A 20,919-nucleotide genomic window follows, 5' to 3' on the forward strand; every position below is an offset into this window, starting at 1 on the left:
AAAATAATAAAATTACTTTAAGTCAATTTTATTAATGTTGTCAATCTTCGTTGCAATAGAAAAATGTGGACCATTTTTAGACTGATCGTGCGGGGTGAGGTAAGTGTTTAATTTAGGCGGGAGGCGGAGAGTGTTCGTTCTGTAGCGTTTAGCTACTACGTTATTATGTATTCTGTGGTAGAGTTTTAACAGATGGTATTTAAAAAAGAATAATTAGTACAAAACCACCCCGTGTGTCGCAACCTCAAATCCCATACAGATTTAATTATCCCATAGCTCGCATTACTGTAACACAATCCCATGTGTATGTTTGTGAAAAGCTATGGAACGGATGATTTAATATTATTGGAACTTCGCTTTATGTAGCCCGGTATTATTTATTAGTTTTGTTCTAATGTAGACGTCATTCGTTTTATAATAAAGTAGATTACACATAAAATATGCAATTTCTCTGTCTATCTATAACATTTTATACCAAAAACGGTGAACCTATTTTGATGGAATGTTAAATTACAAAATCAACGTTTCGGTGGTTAATGTTAAAAATATGTTATGACGATTCAAAAGTACTTCTAGAAAAAGTCTAATTGAATAAATAAATGTTTCAGTCTTTCAGTTTTATATAACTGTAAAGTTTCATCTAAATACGTCCAGTAGTTTCGTCCTGAAAGTGTACCAATAAACCAACATACATCAATTCTTAAAAACGTTCGCATTTATAATATTAGTAGGTACTTGTATAGTATTTTATTATCTGTGATATAAGTAGGATCTATTATCCTTTTGAACAGAATCCTTAATCCCATAAAATCCCTTTTCTTATCCCATACACGCATCCCATACTTGAAAAACTTCACGACAAATCATACCGGTTCTGTGGGCCGTCATAAAAAAACCCATTGACCGCAAAAAACGTAAAAAATGCACTTAACACATTGAGATAATATTAATATGGAGACGACACCGCCTACATCACTTATGTTCCACTCAACATACGCCATGTGGCGTATGTTGAGCGGTTTTTTTTAATGGTTTTAAAGTGAAACGCATCAAATATGCCTTCGTGTGTGTTACGATATTGCACAAATAATACAAATAATACGGAAAAGTGCAAAGGAATAACTTTCATCGGTAAGTACCTAACTAGATAATAATTTTTAAAACTTAGTTAGAGCAAAAAAATGGCGCACAGATTTTGTTCGTGGTGTCTCCTCCATACGTAGTAATATTATCTCAATGACTTAACAACGAAATTTACATACTCCCAATATACTAAAAATGTTAAAAATACTGTTATTACACCGTTTTTTATGTAATTGCATTAAAATATGTGATATTTTGTGTTAAAATGGCGCGAATTCTTTAAAATATTGAGGTAACTTTTTAAGGTTATGTAACGTCACTTTTTTTTTTATTGAATTTATGAATGAAGCTATGGTTCAGTGGTTGGAGACCCTGAAAGCACTAACTTGTCGGTTTGATTCCGAATAAAAATATATAAAAATACTTTAAATATAATTGAGTGAGAAATCTTTCAATTATGGCATTTGTTAAACTTACGGTCAAACAAAATCTTATACTTTACTAGCTGTGCTCCTCGGTTTCGACCGCTTTGCACCGCTCCTGTTGGTCTTAGCGTGATGATAGATATATAGTCCATAGCCTTCCTCGACAAATGGGCTATCTAACACCGAAACAATTTTTCAAATCGGACCAATAGTTTCTGAGATTAGCGCGTTCAAACAAACAAACTCTTCAGCTTTATAATATTAGTATAGATGATATAAACAGTAATACTAAAACACAAATTTTATAAAGCTGCATATATTAATAGGTATATAATATATTATAAGTTTGTTTGAACGAGCTAATCTCAGGAACTACCAAAAAAACCTTCGTAAAACAAATCCAAATACAAAACACAAACATGTCAAAACAACAATTATTAGTCTCTAAAAAGAAAAAAAAACACAAAATAAATAATCCAATTCTTACTTATTTTATAGCATAAAAGGTTATAACAATATATTTCAGGATAAGATATCGTCGGCCATTTTGTAGCGCGAATTAGCCATCTTGAGCCTTGGTATTGTTATTATAGTGGCATTATCGTAAAATACATGCAAACGTCTTGTTTTTGTGTTTTTAAACGATTATAGAGTCAAGCGTGTGTTGGTATCGATGTCTGAAAATTGAAACCATTCTTCTTAGTCGTAATGACTGGTTGCTCGCCCGGCGTTGTCTGTGTAGATTTTATAAGTTTTTTTGAAGTGAAAACTTCTTTAGCGGCGTTGAGCACTTTTTCTGTAATGGGTATAAAATCTTAAATCCGCGTTAGGACACGTGACCTGATCGAAAAAGCGTAAGACGGATACCATTCCAAAATATCAAACATGCTCAACGTTAATAATCAAGTTTTCACTTCTGCCGGCACTCCCCCAGTGCAACCCGTCTTTTTTTTTAAATTTTAACAGTTGTGGAGCCAAATCTATCCACTTAAAATTAATTAAATATTTTCTTGAGTTATTAATGGTTTAAATAGCTATTAGTACGTTTATCTTTATATATAAAAATGAATCGCAAAATGTGTTGGTAAGCGCATAACTCGAGAACGGGTGGACCGATTTCGATAATTCTTTTTTTAATTATATTCCTTGAAGTACCAGGATGGTTCTTATGCAGAGAAAACATAAATATGTACCACGGGCGAAGCCGGGGCGGACCGCTTGTTTTTAATATTTAAGTACGAGTAGATAATACCGTCCCATAGGTTTTCATAAATAATAGTATTAAAGAAACTCGATTACCTACGAATGAAATAATAAAAATTTTCTTTTAAAACGAACACAACTAAACTTGCAATATTAATTTTGACGTTCCATTCAAATTTAAAGGCATAAGTTGGGCATAAGTAATCAGTAATTTTGATTTTTACTATCATATACTCAACTAGCTGTGCTCCGCAGTTTCACCCGCATTGCTCCCGCTGTTGGTCTTAGCGTGATGATATATAGTCTATAGCCTTCCTCGATAAATGGGCTATCTAACACCGAAAGAATTTTTCAAATCGGACCAGTAGTTCCTGAGATTAGCGCGTTCAAACAAACAAACTCTTCAGCTTTATAATATTACTAGCGGTCCGCCCCGGCTTCGCCCGTGGTACATATTTATGTTTTCTCTACATAAGAACCATCCTCGTACTTCAAGGAATATAATAAAAAAAGAATTATCGAAATCGGTTCAGCCGTTCTCAAGTTATGCGCTTACCAACACATTTTGCGATTCATTTTTATATATAACTAGCGACCCGCCCCGGCTTCGCACGGGTGCAATGCTGATACTAAATACACTACAGAAAAATTGTGAACGTGTTGTATAGGTATAAAAATATAGCGGCCCGCTCCGGCATCGCACGGGTATAAAATACATAGCCGGGCGGCCGCAAACGCAACGTCCCGCAATTTTTAAATCTGTAATATCTTCGAAAATATTCACTTAAATCATACGGTGTAAAGGGCCATATAGATCTATATTAAATGAACAATGTATCCATGGTATTTAATTGGTTAAGGATTAATGCTGTATTGGTTAAAATCGCTTCGAAAATTAGCCATTATTTGTCGTAAAAAGTAAATGACAAAAAAAAGTTATTGTGGGTTATCCATAAGAGATAGACATATACCATCGCGGACTTTTCTGTAGACCTTTTCAATGTGTATAATACTTAGTACATTATTTTGATAAAACTCGTAGGGTTCAGCCTGCGTTTGCAATGTAAGCGGAATAAATGTAATTTTTTACGACATCACATTAGAAACCTCAAAAATAACTGTACTTCTCCACTACTTAATGGATCTTATTATACATATAAACCTTTCTCTTGAATCACTCTATCTATTAAAAAAAAACCGCATCAAAATCCGTTGCGTAGTTTCAAAGATTTAAGCGTACAAAGGGACATAGGGACATAGGGACATAGGGACAGGGAAAGCGACTTTGTTTTATGGCTGGTTCACACTTTGATTAGTGCGAGTGCAGGTGATGAGTAGTACTACGTGTGGACAGCGACTGTTTAGTGCGAGTGTTTAGTAGGCTGTGTAGTAAAGTGAATAGAAGCGTGTTCTATTTTTTTGCGAGTGGACTGCGAGTAGCCACGTCCCGCGCGCCCTCCCTTCCCCCTCACTCGCAGCGTGCCTGCACTCGCACTAATCACCTTCACTCGCAGTCAATTGGACACTACTCGCACTACACACCTGCACTCGCACTAATCACCTGCACTCGCAGTCAATTGGACACTACTCGCACTACACACCTGCACTCGCACTAATCACCTGCACTCACACTAATCAAAGTGTGAACCAGCCATTATACTATGTAGTGAAGATTAGTAGGTATATATAGATTTCATACACAACTAAGACAAATCTAACTACACCTTCAGTTAAAACTTAAAACCCATCTGCCATACACGTGCAAAGAAACAATATACCCACTCGAAAAACCTAACCCTCTCTCGCGCAGTCGGTTACAAACGTGAGTCCATTTTGGATTCATGTTACATGTTTGACAGCTAATATTTACGCGGAATATACCAAGTTAAGTTTTAAGTGACAGTATGTAGATAGAAATTGATACTTATTGCAAATTGAGGTAATATAGGTAAATACGTTAAGGTTTTACAGTGAAATTATGGGATAACTTCCGTTGTAATCCTAGTAATATTATAAACTAGCTTTCCGCCCGCGGCTTCGCCCGCTTTGTCTAAAACAATAAATTATATACTAAAACCTTCCTCTTGAATCACTCTATCTATTAAAAAAACCGCATCAAAATCCGTTGCGTAGTTTAAAAGATTTAAGCATACATAGGGACATAGGTCACATAGGGACACAGAAAGCGACTTTGTTTTATACTATGTAGTGATGATGCGAAAGTTTGTGAGGATGGATGTTTGTTACCCTTTCACGCAAATATTACTGAACCGATTATAATGAAATTTGGTATCGATTTGAAAAATTATTTCGGTATTAGATAGCTCATTAATCGAGGCTATAGGCTATATATCATCACGCTAAGACGGTAAGACCAACAGGAGCGGAGCAATGCGGGTAAAACCGCGGAGCGCAGCTAGTAGTAGAAGATTCGGACCAGTAGTTCCTGAGATTAGCGCTTTCAAACGAACAAATAATACATATTTGTATTTAGTATAAATTAGCATACAGTTTGTAAAGAGCGTGAACAAGGCATGCCTGGGGCATGCTCTAGTCTCTTAGAAAGAGACAATAATTAAATAAAATCGATGTAAGGGCACATAACTAGTTTAAGTTTTAAAGGACGGTCAGAAAAAAACGTCAGGTATTCAAACATGAATGATATGATGTGTGGAGGGTCAGCAAAAAAGTGTTTTAGATTATGTAAATAATTAATTGATATAATATAGAATTTGAGTTTATAATTAGCATTATTTGATGCGATAGTTTAAATATTGATAGCTCAATGATACCACTTTAGAGTGCGCTAAATAATAATGATTTATGTCTAACTAGCTTTCCACCCGCGGCATCGCCCGCGCAGTCAAAAAAAAACCCGCATAGTTCCCATTCCCGTGGGATTTCCGGAATAAAACCTATCCTATGTCCCGGCGTAAAAAGTAGCCTATGTCCTTTCTCGGGTATCAAAATATCTCTATACCAAATTTCTTGCAAATTGGTTCAGTAGTTAAGGCGTGATTGAGTAACAGACAGACAGACAGAGTTACTTTCGCATTTATAATATAAGTATGGATTAAAATATAAGAATAATTTATCTCAAAATAACTTCGTAGTCTACAGAAAAATGTAGCTAACTATTGATAGAATGTTCGGTTATGAGGTTTTCCTTTACAAACATACAAATCAAATTATTCGTCTTTTAACAGCTTTAAAAATAAAAGTTATAAATAGGTAGTGACAGGAAATAAAAACATAATATTGATATGTAAGAAAATTTAAAGAATTGTGCGTCATAATGTGATCTTCAAAAATAATAATCATAAAAAATGAAATATACTACAAAAATAATAAAAGAAATTCAACTATGAAATATGTTTGTGATTTGTCTGCCAACCCTACCGGCTATCTGCGCCGGGATTTTTGGAATACCGTCCGGCGGTCGATGCTATCGCAAGTTCGATTCCCGTCCGAGCGGACGACTCTATTTAAAAAAAGTTTTATCATTTTTAGCCCAGTGAGTCATGGGGTGCGCGATGGAAAAATCAAAAAATGTTTGTTTTTTTGTTTGTTGTAATAAGTTTGTCTTGTGCTGGTTTTATAGTTTACAGTGGCGTATTGTTTTAGATACTAAATAAGAGCCTTTACCTGTGTTTTTTTAACCGGTGTTTTTACTGAATGAAAACGGCTGAACAGATTGGGATGATATATACTATTTGAATCCAAGCTAAAATCTATCACTATACGAAATTTCATACACTTTTGATCAGCTGTTTTTGTGAAACAGTATAATAACGGCCGGTATAACTTTCTGCGCCCTGCGATTTTACCTACATTTCTCCTCTCCTTTTGGTCTTAGCATGATGATATATATATAGCCTTCCTTGATAAATGCGCTATCTAACACTGAAATAGCCCGTCCGATTAGGGCCCTTCTGGCCTCCTCCACTCAAGCGACAGCTCAAGCCGAGGTTCGTGGTCCCCGTGGCGGGGGGACGCCCTTGTGCATGTCGCTACCAGGGTGAACCTTCAGTTCACCTCCGCGTCCGCGTTAAAATGTAGAAGCCCTTCTGGCTAACATTGAGAGACACCACACACAAAAAAAAAAGAAAACACTGAAATAATTTTTCAAATCAGACCCGTGGTTCCTGAGATAAGCGCGATCAACCAAACAAACTATTCAACTTTATAATATTAGTATTAGATTTTGCATAAAAAATTAAATACACTTAATAATTCGCACCTTTAGCAGATAATCATAGCAAATAGAATAAAATTATACAAAAACTAGCGGCCCGCCCCGGCTTCGCCCGTGGTACATATGAAAAATAGATGTTGGCCGATTCTCAGACTTACCCGATATGCACAGAAAATTTCATGAGAATCGGTCCACCCGTTTCGGAGGAGTATGCAGACTAACATTGTGACACGAGAATTTTATATATAAGATTATAGTACATAATATTATCAAGACTTATTTAAGAAGAAGTAAAAACTTTATGTTGATGTAGAAAGTTATTTCGGCTAGCATATAATATCAAATTCAAAGTTTACAATAATTTGTCACGCAGTTAGTAATTGTTCAGTAATTATTTACTCAACAAATGTTGAAAATATAAACATTAGTAATCTTAAATTATTTTGATTAATCCCCTCCCCAATTATTTTTTACTTTTCCGTTTTTGAAGTCGATTGTTTTTAACGTAGTTATTTTTATAATATCATTGACTTAACACATTATAAATTTTAAATAATTACAAATTATCCAAAACATAAGACATTAAGCTACATCCACAATATTAAAGTGACCCTGTATGTTCGTCACGGATATTATTCGCTAATCTAACGTCCGACGTGACATTGCGGATCGGGTGTCACGCAGTTCAGATGTATGTAGAGACATACATGTTAATATTTTATATAATGATACGAAAAAAACTTTGCTAATTTAAATTGTAAAGTATGAAATAAATTTTCTCCTTACTGAGTATATTCAAATCACTACGTAGTATAAAACAAAGTCACTTTCTCTATCCGTATGTCCCTATGTATGCTATCTTTAAAACTACGCAACAGATTTTCATGCGGTTTTTTTAATTGATAGAGTGATTAAAGAGAAAGGTTTTAGTATATAATTTACTAGCGACCCGCCCCGGCTTCGCACGGGTGCAATGCTGATACTAAATACACTACAGAAAAATTGTGAACGTTGTATAGGTATAAAAATATAGCGGCCCGCTCCGGCATCGCACGGGTATAAAATACATAGCCGGGCGGCCGCAAACGCTTCGTCCCGCAATTTTTAAATCTGTAATATCTTCGAAAATATTCACTTAAATCATACGGTGTAAAGGGCCATATAGATCTATATTAAATGAACAATGTATCCATGGTATTTAATTGGTTAAGGATTAATGCTGTATTGGTTAAAATCGCTTCGAAAATTAGCCATTATTTGTCGTAAAAAGTAAATGACAAAAAAAAGTTATTGTGGGTTATCCATAAGAGATAGACATATACCATCGCGGACTTTTCTGTAGACCTTTTCAATGTGTATAATACTTAGTACATTATTTTGATAAAACTTGTAGGGTTCAGCCTGCGTTTGCAATGTAAGCGGAATAAATGTAATTTTTTACGACATCACATTAGAAACCTCAAAAATAACAGTACTTCTCCACTACTTAATGGATCTTATTATACATATAAACCTTCCTCTTGAATAACTCTATCTAATAAAAAAAACCGCATCAAAATCCGTTGCGTAGTTTCAAAGATTTAAGCGTACAAAGGGACATAGGGACATAGGGACAGGGAAAGCGACTTTGTTTTATACTATATAAATGTATAGAAAAGACGCAAAACCGGTACAATTTATTTTATTACAGAAATATATACTTTATGCCTTGTGAATTTTAGTGTTGTAAATTTAACGGATTTAAACCCGGTTTTTTATTATAATTTGTGATGTTGTTTATTACTCCCATTCCCGCGAAAATGGTTAAATGCTGAAATTATGTTATCACGATTCAAAAGTGCTTCAAGAAGGCAAATTTAATTTAAAAAAGAGCGTTTGTGCCGAGCTAACTTGTCAGAAGTGAAACTTCTTCGTCATCTTACATGACGTGACATGATCGCAACAACCAGCAATGGTTATAATAAGTAATATGAATTTGCTGTCAGTTCAATTCACAGCGTAAACTGCCTGGAAATAAGAGGTAATACGGCCCCAGGTCCATTTCCACACACGTTGTGTAGAGTCTGGCCAGCCAAAGCTGAACCTAGTAAAGGGCGGCTAATTTAAAAAATATGGACCTGGTAACATCGGCTTAGTTAGGAAAAATAAATTTGATTCTTTTGATTTTCTTAGAGGTGATCATAGTATACGGGTACATTAGGTACACAACAAATCAGGATTTAAAAGTTATTACGATGTGGTAGCCCTGTCAATAAAACATTTGACTTACATTATTTTTTTTGTATTTACTAATCATTATAAATAAAAGCTGCCGCACAGCATTTTTTATAGTTTTACCCATATTTCAACACTAAAACTAATAAATTCGCAAATAATTTGAACCGTTTTCAACAAAACTTACAACTAACTACGCAGAAACGCCAAGAATTCCAGATAGTGTGGCCGCTACAAAAAACACTGGGTTCAGCTTTGGCTGGCCAGACTCTACCAGCGTATGGCAGCCAACACAAAATATGCAAGAGTTACGGAAGTATTAGTCGATCTGTGTGCTCCGACCCTAACCCATTACGTACATTAATAACCAAAATTAAGGGCCAATACAGAGTGACATTCTTAAATTGATATTACAAAAAGCATGCGTCCTAATGACTGAGGTATGTCTTTTGTGAGCCACATGTCTTCTTGGAAAGGATTTTTCGCGTTTTGCCCGGTTGGCATTCCGGGAATTGTTTTAATTGTTCGTCTTTTTGTCTGTTTGTCCTGTGGTAGCTAGGAACATTGTTCGACATGTTTCTATGTAGATATAAATTAGTGTATTCAATATGTAAACGAAAAGCTCTGTTTTAAAAAGAAACGACAATGATAACAAATGTTCTATTCAATGTCTTTATATACTATGCAATCCCTACTATCACTACATAGTATAAAACAAAGTCGCTTTCTCTGTCCCTATGTCTCTATGTATGCTTAAATCTTTAAACTACGCAACGGATTTTGATGCGGTTTATTTAATAGATAGAGTGATTCCAGAGGAAGGTTTTAATATATATTTTATTATGTTTTAGACAAAACGGGCGAAGCCGCGGGCGGAAAGCTAGTAATATTATAAGTGCGAAAGTAACTCTGTTATACGCTTTCCCGCTTAACCCTCTCAACCGATTTTGATGAAATTTGGCACAGGCAATCTTTAGACCCTGAGAAAGAACATAGGCTACCTTTTATCAAAACACCACGCGGGCGAAGCCGCGGGCGGAAGCTAGTGTTAATATAATATGTAGTAGATGTAAGGGAAGGGACTGGCTCCCTTAACACAGGCTATGCCTAGCAAGAGAGCCAGAGCCTCATATTCAATATTGTACAATCAAAAGGTGAAATAAAGATTTATTTTATTAATATTTCTTAATATGTAAAACTAACAGCTTATATAATAAGTCTACTTTGCAATTCTAATCCTGGAGAGAGAATTAGGGTTGCCCGCAAAAAAATAACAAACGGTGAACTATGTCGCGGGATTTAAGTGGTAATATTTAAAGTCATATTACATAATATTATATACTAGCTGCACGGTTTCACCCCCGTGGCTCCACTCCTGTTGGTCGTAGCGTGATGATAAATATATAATTATATAGCCTTCCTCGATAAATGAGCTATCTAACACCGAAATAATTTTTCAAATCGGACCAGCAGTTCCCGAGATTAGCGGATTCAAACAAACAAACTCTTCAGCTTTATAATATTAGTATCGATTTATAGCATATTATATTATTATAAACAAGATAACAGTAATTTTATGGGATTTATAACTGTGTGAAACTACAAAGCGTGGGATTTTGTTCTTCAGTTAAAAAGCTTTAAAAAACAAACATAAAAATATGTTAATGTTGTTTACATTATATTTTTGTTGTTGTTTTATAAGCACCATATAAACACACAGATGAATGAAAACTTTTTGAAGTGAAACTTCTTTATCGGGGTTGGAAAAAAATTTAGTGTAACATTTTTTCGTTACGCGTGACATTTTTCCGTTACGCGCCATCTTTTTCTTATCCCTACCACGCGTGAAGTTGCATATAGTAAATTATTTTTTGAAAAATAAGGTCATAAAGAAGTTTCACTTCTTACGTGTGTACACTAGTACACGCACACATTTTTTTTATTAATAAGTATAGCGCATACAAACAAACTCATCTTTATAATATTAAAAAAGTGAAGTCCCATGTCCCCTAGTGGGTAAGGGGCAGATGCATTATATATATATCTGTTTCACTGATCGATTTTCTTTAGGGACAAGTAGGTGATCAGCCTTCTGTGTCCTACCAGACAGATACATTTTATTTCTTCTTCTCCGGGAATCGAACCCAGGACTCGGTTCTTCTTTACTCGGCTATATTATATTAGTATAGAATAGCTAGCAGTAGCTTTCCGCCCGCGGCTTCTACCGTGTTTGATGAAAAACCCCGCATAGTTCCCGTTCCCATGCGATTTCCGGGATAAAACCTATCCTATGTGTTAATCCAAATTACCCTCTATACTATGTGTGCTAAACTTCATTTTAATCGGTTCAGTAGTATTTGCTTGAAAGAGTAACAAACATACCTCACAAATAGGGATGTAACGATACCGATACCGATGCCGATATATCGGCCGATATATCGGCAAGCCGATATATCAAATTTGTTTATGTAAAGGAAAGAAATAAAAAGTTTGGAAAATCCAAAAGTGCACGACTCATAATGCTCATTTAATTATGAAAAAATATAAAAAAAACTTATTGTAGTTTTCGTTTTTTATTAATTGCAATTTTTTGACCTATATCGGTGTTTTTTTCCAATTCTATTGAAGTAAATCAATTTTTAAAAAGTGTGGGATTAATCTCCATTAAACTATCTCGACAATAGTATGCAAAATATCTTGATTCCGTGAACTAACAAGGCTATAATAGTAAGAATAGCTGCAAAAATGAGGCGAAAAAAATTTTTCGATCGTAAAGCACTCTCTGATGCTTCGCATCATGAGTCGTGCAATAATTTTGATTTTTTTTAATTTTTAACGTGATAACGTTTTTAAAATCGTTTTAGTCGGGTGACATGTTCATAAACTTGTGTCACACCAAAACCTCACTAGCGTGATCGCAGGTATAACGAGAGAGAGACGGACCGATCTCCCGTTTCATCTCGAGCGCTGCCACTGCATTATGTTATCACGTAAACATCTCGATCGTAAACCTACTTTACAAACAACCAATTTTTTTGATATCAAATAATTCAAAAATCCGCGCCCAATGAACGATGCGGGAGGCCGCCCGCGCGTGCGCTCTTTGTTTTCTGAAAAAACTCTATCAATATTATAGTAAACTTTTATTAGGTACTGATTGTATGTGTATTACTTAAAGTTTAACTGACTTCGTAAAATAATAATACTAAAATAAATGGTTTTGTTGTTTTTTGATTTGACATTTTTATTTAAAAGAATACGATTAACAGTTGTCTCTGTTAAATGTTGGTAACTTTTTATGCATAATTCACTATTTATTTTTCTACCAAGCCATCGATATCGGTATCGGTATCGGTATCGCCGATACATTACTACAAATATCGGTATCGGTATCGTATCGGCAAAATCATGTATCGTTACATCCCTACTCACAAACTTTCGCTGTTATAATATTATAGGTATGATTAGTTCAGTAGCTGGTATGATAGATAAAATCAAATCTCAAAGCATAAAAAGGTAGATATTCTCAAAATAGGTCGTGAACGACACAAAATCGTGATCCGTCGAAAAGTTTAAAGTTTAAAAATGACAATAGTTAATGACCAGGCCCCGTGACCGGGGCATGGACCATGGGGTCACGACAGATCGAAGAAGTATTCGATACGGTTACAATAACTATGTTCGGACTTTGGACCTCCGTGATGTGGTATAAGAAATAATTCAAAAAACACGCTAAAAATCGTGAAATTATTATCAACTAGCTTTCCGCCCGCGGCTTCGCCCGCTTTGTCTAAAACATAATAAAATATATACTAAAACCTTCCTCGTGAATCACTCTATCTATTAAAAAAAACCGCATTAAAATCCGTTGCGTAGTTTTAAAGATTTAAGCATACATAGGGACATAGGGACAGAGAAAGCGACTTTGTTTTATACTATGTAGTGAAGTGACGATCCTTGATAGGTCTACAAAGTTGTAAGTCCGTTAAAAGTGGGTGAAAATCGAGTCTAAACGAGTCGGTTACATTTGAACATGTCGGTAACATACAAACATACAGGTTAAGCTAATAAAAACATGTTAAAAACCTATACTAATATTATTGCACGCCTCATAAGCGAAGCGTTGAGGTGGGTACTACTGTCACTTCGCGCAAAACATCTGATTTTTCAATGTCTTTGACTTTATGTATCATACATTGCACTTGTAAGATAATACATACACACACATATTAAGAAAAAACACTATTTTTAACGTTCATGATATTTTTGATGTCATTTTTGTTATTTAAACTAGTTAAAAAACAGTTTAAAAAAGTTCTGTCTTGGACGTCCGTGTGTCTGTATGTGCGGATCCTTTTTCTTGTACACGATAGCGACCGAAATACTTTACTAATCGAGTCTTTTTTTTTCTCTTACGCTTGAGTATGCTCAGGAATAGAACCCTTTCATTTTTCAGGGTCTGATTCGATGTGGTTTAATTGTTATTAAATAAACAAAAATAATAATTAATAAATATTTATTAAAAAAATTATGAGGCGTGCACTTTTGGATTTTCCAAATTATTTACTATACTATACTAATATTATAAATCTAAGGAACTACGGGTCCGATTTGAAATATTTCACTGTTAGATAATTCATTTATCGAGGAAGGCTATAGGCTATATATCATCACGCTAAGACCAATAGGAGCAGAGCAATGCGGGTATAACCGCGGGATACAGTTAGTTAATAAAATATTTTTTTATTTGTTTGACAGTGACCGTTACCGACCGACTTGAAAAAAGAAGGTTAACAATTTCGTGTGTATGTGTTACTTATTCGTGAGTGTGTCGAAATAATAAAACTGTTTTCTGGATGTTCATTGTTCATTCATAAATGTATTATATGATAATATTGATCAGATTGTGATACTTTATAGTGGCTTAAATTCACTTTAATAAACTGTACAAGTTTAAAATTTCAATTACAGTATATTTATAGCTCAAAAATTGAATTTTATTTCGAGAAAATATCAAAACTTAATAAAAAATATTTCAGGCTTCCACGCAAAGTTCATCGGGTCATCCAAAAAGTAAAAAACTCGATCATAAATCATAAAGACAGAGTGCATTTGAATTCCAACAAAACAAGTATGTATACACAACAATAATTCTATTATTCAAGTTTTATTTGACATTCGTCTAGACGCAATTAATAAAAAAAACATCAGTTTTTTAATCCTGGCCATAAAATACGCAACACATAGATTAAAAAATAAAATTGACGTTTCTTTCGCACAGATTATAAATAATTTACAATGTCATTTTGACAGCTCGCTGGCGGGATGCAAATTTGCGTTTGTTTTAGAAATAATGTTATTTAACGAGATAGCTCGTAAAGTTTGCAGGCTGTATTTTATTTTTCTTTATAACGCAAGATGTAAAATCAGGCAATGAACGTGTTTGAAGGTATGTTTGCGAATTAAAGAATTTCGATTGGAATACCTTAGTTATGGCATACGATAAATTTTTATATGAGTAAGTAGTAATAAGTTATTTTGAATGAATTAAAGTTAACGTATCTATTAATTTTTAAAACTAGAACCTAGCCATATAATAAGATGACATCTTAGTTGTTATTTATAAAAAAAAAGTAGTTCTTTTTATGTTTTTTTTAATTATTAATTTTAGAGTCCTTTTTGACATATTATAAACTAAACTTAGATCACCTCTGCAATTCCCTGACGAATATTCAAATTCGAAAACACGAAATAATTTAACAAAATCGAACCCACGACCTACACAGACCATTAAATCGTAGATCATTAAAATATTTCTCTGACTCATGAGCAATCATAAAATCATTTATAACAATCATTAGTTTGATAAATTGAATATAACTATTTACCAATACTTAGCTTATTGCAAATATTAGACTTTAAAATCAATATCATTGTATTTAAAACTAGCTGTGCTCCGCGGTTTTACCCGCAGTGCTCCGCTCCTGTTGGTCTTAGCGAGATAATATTATATTATAGCCTTCCTCGATAAATGGGCTATCTAACACCGAAAGAATTTTTCAAATCGGACCTGCAGTTCCCGAGATTAGCGTGTTCAAACAAACTCTTCATATAGAGGGACACATATAGAGGGTAACTTGGATTAACACATAGGATAGGTTTTATCCTGGAAATTCTACGGGAACGGGAATTATGCGGGTTTTTCTTTGAAAACGCGGGCGAAGCCGCGGCCGGATAGTTAGTAGAATGTAATCTATCTGTACATACAATTAGTTACTGAAATTGTTTGTACTTTTACAATAAATAATTATTTCCAATTAAAATATACTTATTACATAATTATTATAGTTGAAAATATTTAAAACATAAAGATGAACAGTTTGCGCTCTAAATATTTTGAAATTGTGTCATCTATAATCCGCCATGTTGTATTTAGAAATGACATGACCGCACGTCAAGTCGTTTTTAAACGATACTCGGCCTGTAGACAAAGTAACAATTAAAAAACGATAACGAAGTTAGAAAAGGAAAAATGTATGGGATTGACATTAGATAGACCACGTGATCTAACGCGGCGTATGTCAATCCCATACATTTTTGCCTTTTCTAACTTCGTTATCGTTTTTTAATTGTTACTTTGTCTAAGGCCCCTCATTTGTCAAATTATAATAGACTCATTTATCTATAATATTATCTATCTATTCTAAGATAAGTTTGTTTGTCGTTGTTTGTTTGTTTGTTTGAACGCGCTAATCTCGGGAACTACTGGTCCGATTTGAAAAATTATTTCGGTGTTAGATAGCCCATTTATCGAGGAAGGTTATAGACTATATATCATCACGCTACGACCAACAGGAGTGGAGCCACGGGGGTGAAACCGCGCGGAGCAGCTACTTATCTCTTAAAGGGAGATCTTTCTATTTGCTTGCACTAAATAAGCTTAGAAACTGGTTTTGAAGTTTTTTTTCAGTAAGAAACTGCATTATTCTTGTGTCATATCACTACGTAGTATAAAACAGTCGCTTTCTCTGTCCCGATGTAATCCCTTGTATGCTTAAATCTTTAAAACTACGCAACGGATTTTGATGTTTTTTTTTAATAGATCGAGTGATTCAAGAGGAAGGTTTTAGTATATTATTTATTAGGTTTTAGACAAAGCGGGCGAAGCGTATAGCGTTCGCGTTGCAACAAGCTTGCTAAAAGTATCTTCTTTCTTCTTATATATGTTACGGCTAAAGGTAGGTGAGAACATAAACTTAAGATTAGCCGGCTAAACTTAGGTTTATTTTCGACGAGGTGTTAATGTTAGTTTGTTCTATCTTTAGCCGGCTAAACTTAAGTGTAACCGCAGGCCCGTGGCTAAAAATGTCGGGGTGGGTAGATTTGGTTACTATAATACATGTAAGGAACAGGGCGAGTGTTTTCTGGCACTTCGCCGGCTGCTGCCGCAGCACGCTCGCTGCGCTCGCTCGGCTCGTGCGGGTCTTAAGAGTTCTAACCTAACCTAACCTAGCCACCAGCTTTCTGCCCTGAGTCGGGGTGGGTAGATTTGGTTACTAAAATACATGTAAGGAACAGGGCGAGTGTTTTCTGGCACTGTGCGGGCCCCTCAAGCCCTCCACCGGCCCGGCGCTAACCAAATCTACCCACCCCGACATTTTTAGCCACGGGCCTGCGGTTACACTTAAGTTTAGCCGGCTAAAGATAGAATAAACTAACATTAACACCTCGTCGAAAATAAACCTAAGTTTAGCCGGCTAATCTTAAGTTTATGTTCTCACCTACCTTTAGCCGTGACATATATATAAAATTCTCGTGTCACAATGTTAGTCTGCATACTCCTCCGAAACGGGTGGACCGATTCTCATGAAATTTTCTGTGCATATCGGGTAAGTCTGAGAATCGGCCAACATCTATTTTTCATATGTACCACGGGCGAAGCCGGGGCGGACCGCTAGTGTTACTATAAAATTCTTTCAAACAAGTAAAAAACATAACCCTCCGTTTAGTTCGCAGTTGGATAATATACTAATACAAATAATAGACAATTATCCTTCCTACACATTTAACATAGCCTAGCATAAAATAGGAAAAGCATACAGACAGTATTATCATAAACATATGTTTATAGATTAGAGCTTGAAGCGATATTTAATATGAATTTATTGTCTGTACGTAGACTCTAAAACACTAGTTGGACACTCGGTTTCGTCTGCATTTTTGAATTTTATTTACAAGTAGGTACTTATGACTTGGTTTATGGGTGACGTACCTAATATGAAATATTGAGGTTGGGTATATTTTGGATGTACCTATTTAGGGCCGATTTTTCAATGCTTGGATAAAACTTATCCGTCCAATAAAGTATTACACGATAATATTAAAATGTCACGTAAACTGTCAAATACGAGCAATTAGAACACAAATTAGAATACGTTTTTAAAATGGTAGTTTTATACATTATTCGACGAATAAGTTTTAACCAAGGATTGAAAAATCAGCCCTTAAAATACAAAAAAGTTAATATTATTTTTAAAAAGAGCGATAGTACAATTCTTCTTTATTTAGAACTAGTTGCGCCCCGCGGTTTCACCCGCGTGACTCCGCTCCTGGTTCGAATTGACAAATTATTTTTGTGAAGTAGGCTATATAAAAAATCACGCTACTAATTTGGAGCAACTGAATTTCTTTATAAAAATGTAAATAAAAAAATGTTGTTTGGTTTTATGAAACCACGGTAAAAGTGAAACTGTTCGAACGGTTCCGAACACTGCTTTGTGTAGCGCATGTCGCGTGACGGTCGGCTGCCGAGTAGGTATACCTACTCGGCAGCCGCGATACACGCGACATGCGCTACACAGACCAAAAAGTTTGAGACGATGTAATAAAAGTTTCACTTTAAAATTGCATTTGAGTGGAGACAAAAGTTATGTGGTAGGTATCAACTATCAAATATTTTAGAAGAGAAATTGGGAGCTTGCATGTATTATACTATACAAGCTTCAACACGCAGATTTTCTCGTATAAAAAAGGAATTTAAAGGGAAGGGTAAGAAGGCAGGGAAGCTTAGAAGTGATATACTTCCCTGCCTTCTTACAAAATCTATTCAAGAATGTATAGGTCGCTGCGTTGCGACGTGAAAGATGGATAAACAGACAAATAAAATATGAATATAGATAGTCTGTGGTCAGATAAACATAGCGACACGGAAGTGTGGGAGACCTATCTTATTTTAGAATACCTAGAAACCTAGGGCTTATCCTACGTATAATTCTGAAAATATAATTATTTTTGTAAATTTCAAAATGAATTAATAATAATAATATTATAAAGCTGAAGAGTTTGTTTGTTTGTTTGAACGCACTAATCTCGGAAACTACTGGTCCGATTTGAAAAATTCTTTCGATGTTAGATAGCCCATTTATCGAGGAAGGTTATAGGCTATATTTCATCACGCTACGGGCAACAGGAGTGGAGCCACGGGGGTGAAACCGCACGGAGCAGCTAGTTAATAATAATTAGTCGCTAGACTAACTTACGTGTAAAACTACCCACTTAAATTAAAATATATCGACTTTTACCTTGCGGTAAAAAAAATCTTAATATATATAAATCTCGTGTCACAACTCACAATGTTTGTCCTCAATGGACTCCTAAACCACTTAACCGATTATAATAAAATTCGCACACCATGTGCAGTTCGATCCAACTTGAGAGATAGGATAGTTTAAACATGTAGGTACCACGGGCGAAGCCGGGGCTGAGTGCTGACCACTAGTATGTATATATAAATTTCGTGTCACAATGTGTGTCTTCAATGGACTCCTCATAAGGTATACATATAACATAAGTTAACTTTGGGCTGCAACAAATCTATTACAACTAGATTTCCGCCCGCGGCTTCGCCCGCGTTATCAAAGGAAAACCCGCATAGTTCCCGTTCCCGTGGGATTTCCGGGATAAAACCTATCCTATGTGTTAATCCAAGTTACCCTCTATATGTGTGCTAAATTTCATTGTAATCGGTTCAGTAGAATTTGCGTGAAAGAGTAACAAACACACACATACACACATCCTCACAAACTTTCGCATTTATAATATTAGAAGAATTAGGTATTCTAAGTTTTTACTTAGTAGGTAGGTATAAATATTTTTATGAATAACCGAATTACAATTTTCGCTATACTGTATAATGTTCAAACAATAATTATTTAATTACGTAACTAAGGGCAATTTTTACAGGTCAAATAGCTAGAAACAATTATAAATAATCCCTACAAATATGTCACTCTCAAGAATTTCCAACATTCCTTTATAACTGTAATGGTTTTAGAGAAATGCGTATACACACAGACAAACAACAGTTATAAATAAAAGTATATTATAATCGTTTGAAGAGGCTTTTCATAGTTTACGTTGGGTTATCTAAAATAGGGCTGTCACAAATTGTCTTTTAAAATTACTCAGATGTTCATTTACAATATAAATATGACGTATTTAATAAAACACGGATAGTATACAAAACAAGGCTTATAAAATATTTTAATTAATGTGTGAATTTAATTATAAAATGCGCAAAAAATTTAAGAATTTATGGCAACTTGTAAAAATTTAACGACGTTATTCATTTCACACTTGGAGTTCGATGTTTTTAATGCTATTAGTATAATTTTTAATACAAATTATAAATTAACTTAAAACTAAATATTTGTGGAATAAACGAACCTTTCAATCAACAGTATCAAAATCCCAAAGTACGTTAAAAACACATGAGTTTTTCACAACACAAGAATACAAGTTCACTCAAAAAAACTGAAAAAACGATAATTCTTTGAAACGAACACAACTATTCCCGACCACGTCTCAAGACCGACTGGCGAACAAAAACATGCCTGATTGAATAAGAAGTGTGATGTCTCTTTCTATCGTTATCATTTACATACGCGAGAGGGAGATGGGTATAATGGCATGCATTATGGCGTTCTTTTTTCCAGTGATTTCTTTGAAAGATCGAGCGTTCGATGTGGCTATAGTATTTGGTGAGTTATGCTTTTATAGAATAGCCCATTGATAGGGTTACCCGATATTAAAATTATGAATCTATTAAATTTGAATTTAAACTAAATTGGGCATACGATATTTATTATTTATGGTCGTTCGTATTTGTTTAAACCGTTTTGGCTGAGCAATATAGATTTTTTTTTATAGCTGTGTGTGTCTGTAGATTATAAAATGTCAAATGCATGGACGTATAAAAAAAGACGGACGGTATATCGCCTAAACATTGAGTGAAGCCTAGTAATGGCGGCGAAACATCCATGTGTGTGTGCCATGTTGCCATGGCAACAGCTGTCCTGATGACAATGGCGGCTGTATTTTTTTCTATAAATTTTGCCGTAATAATTTTGTCATTAAAACATAAAAGAAATAACTTGCTTCCCTGTGGAATGTAATCCCTTGTGTTTTGTTATTTAAAATTGTACTGTTGCGACACCAATTAATCACGCAAGACGGCATTTTAAATATTTTTTGTGAAACAGTGACGCAGTTAATCAGTCGGTAGTTCACGACGTAATGACGGCCGACTAGCTTACTATGGTGAGAGTGTGTGCGTGTTTATTGTCTTTACACGATCGCTAGCTTACTATGGTGGCTTCACGTTGTTTGTTCGTAATATGGCGTCCGTCTTTTTTTATACGTCCATGGTCAAATGTATAAATAACGAGTTTGAGTTTGAGTTTAACGGTTTTTGCATATGGAATAAGTTTAAAAGATATATATTTTTATTGTCAAAACTGC

At 34.8% G+C, this 20,919-nt stretch overlaps 1 protein-coding gene across 1 annotated transcript in view; it reads right to left on the reverse strand.

Moving 5' to 3' along the window:
- Nucleotides 1–19,988, reverse strand: part of fj (four-jointed box kinase) — a 38,037-nt gene extending 18,049 nt beyond the window's left edge. The window contains exon 1 of the mRNA XM_090118516.1: nt 19,846–19,988. The gene's annotated coding sequence lies outside the window, so the exon portion shown is untranslated. The remainder of the gene's footprint in view (nt 1–19,845) is intronic.
- Between the last annotated feature and the right edge of the window lie 931 nt (nt 19,989–20,919).

The sequence above is a fragment of the Colias eurytheme genome, chromosome 30 (genome assembly GCF_061535395.1).
Source record: "Colias eurytheme isolate Ceu_HAF_F1 chromosome 30, ilColEury1 Martin Lab GWU primary, whole genome shotgun sequence".
NCBI lineage: Eukaryota > Metazoa > Arthropoda > Insecta > Lepidoptera > Pieridae > Colias > Colias eurytheme.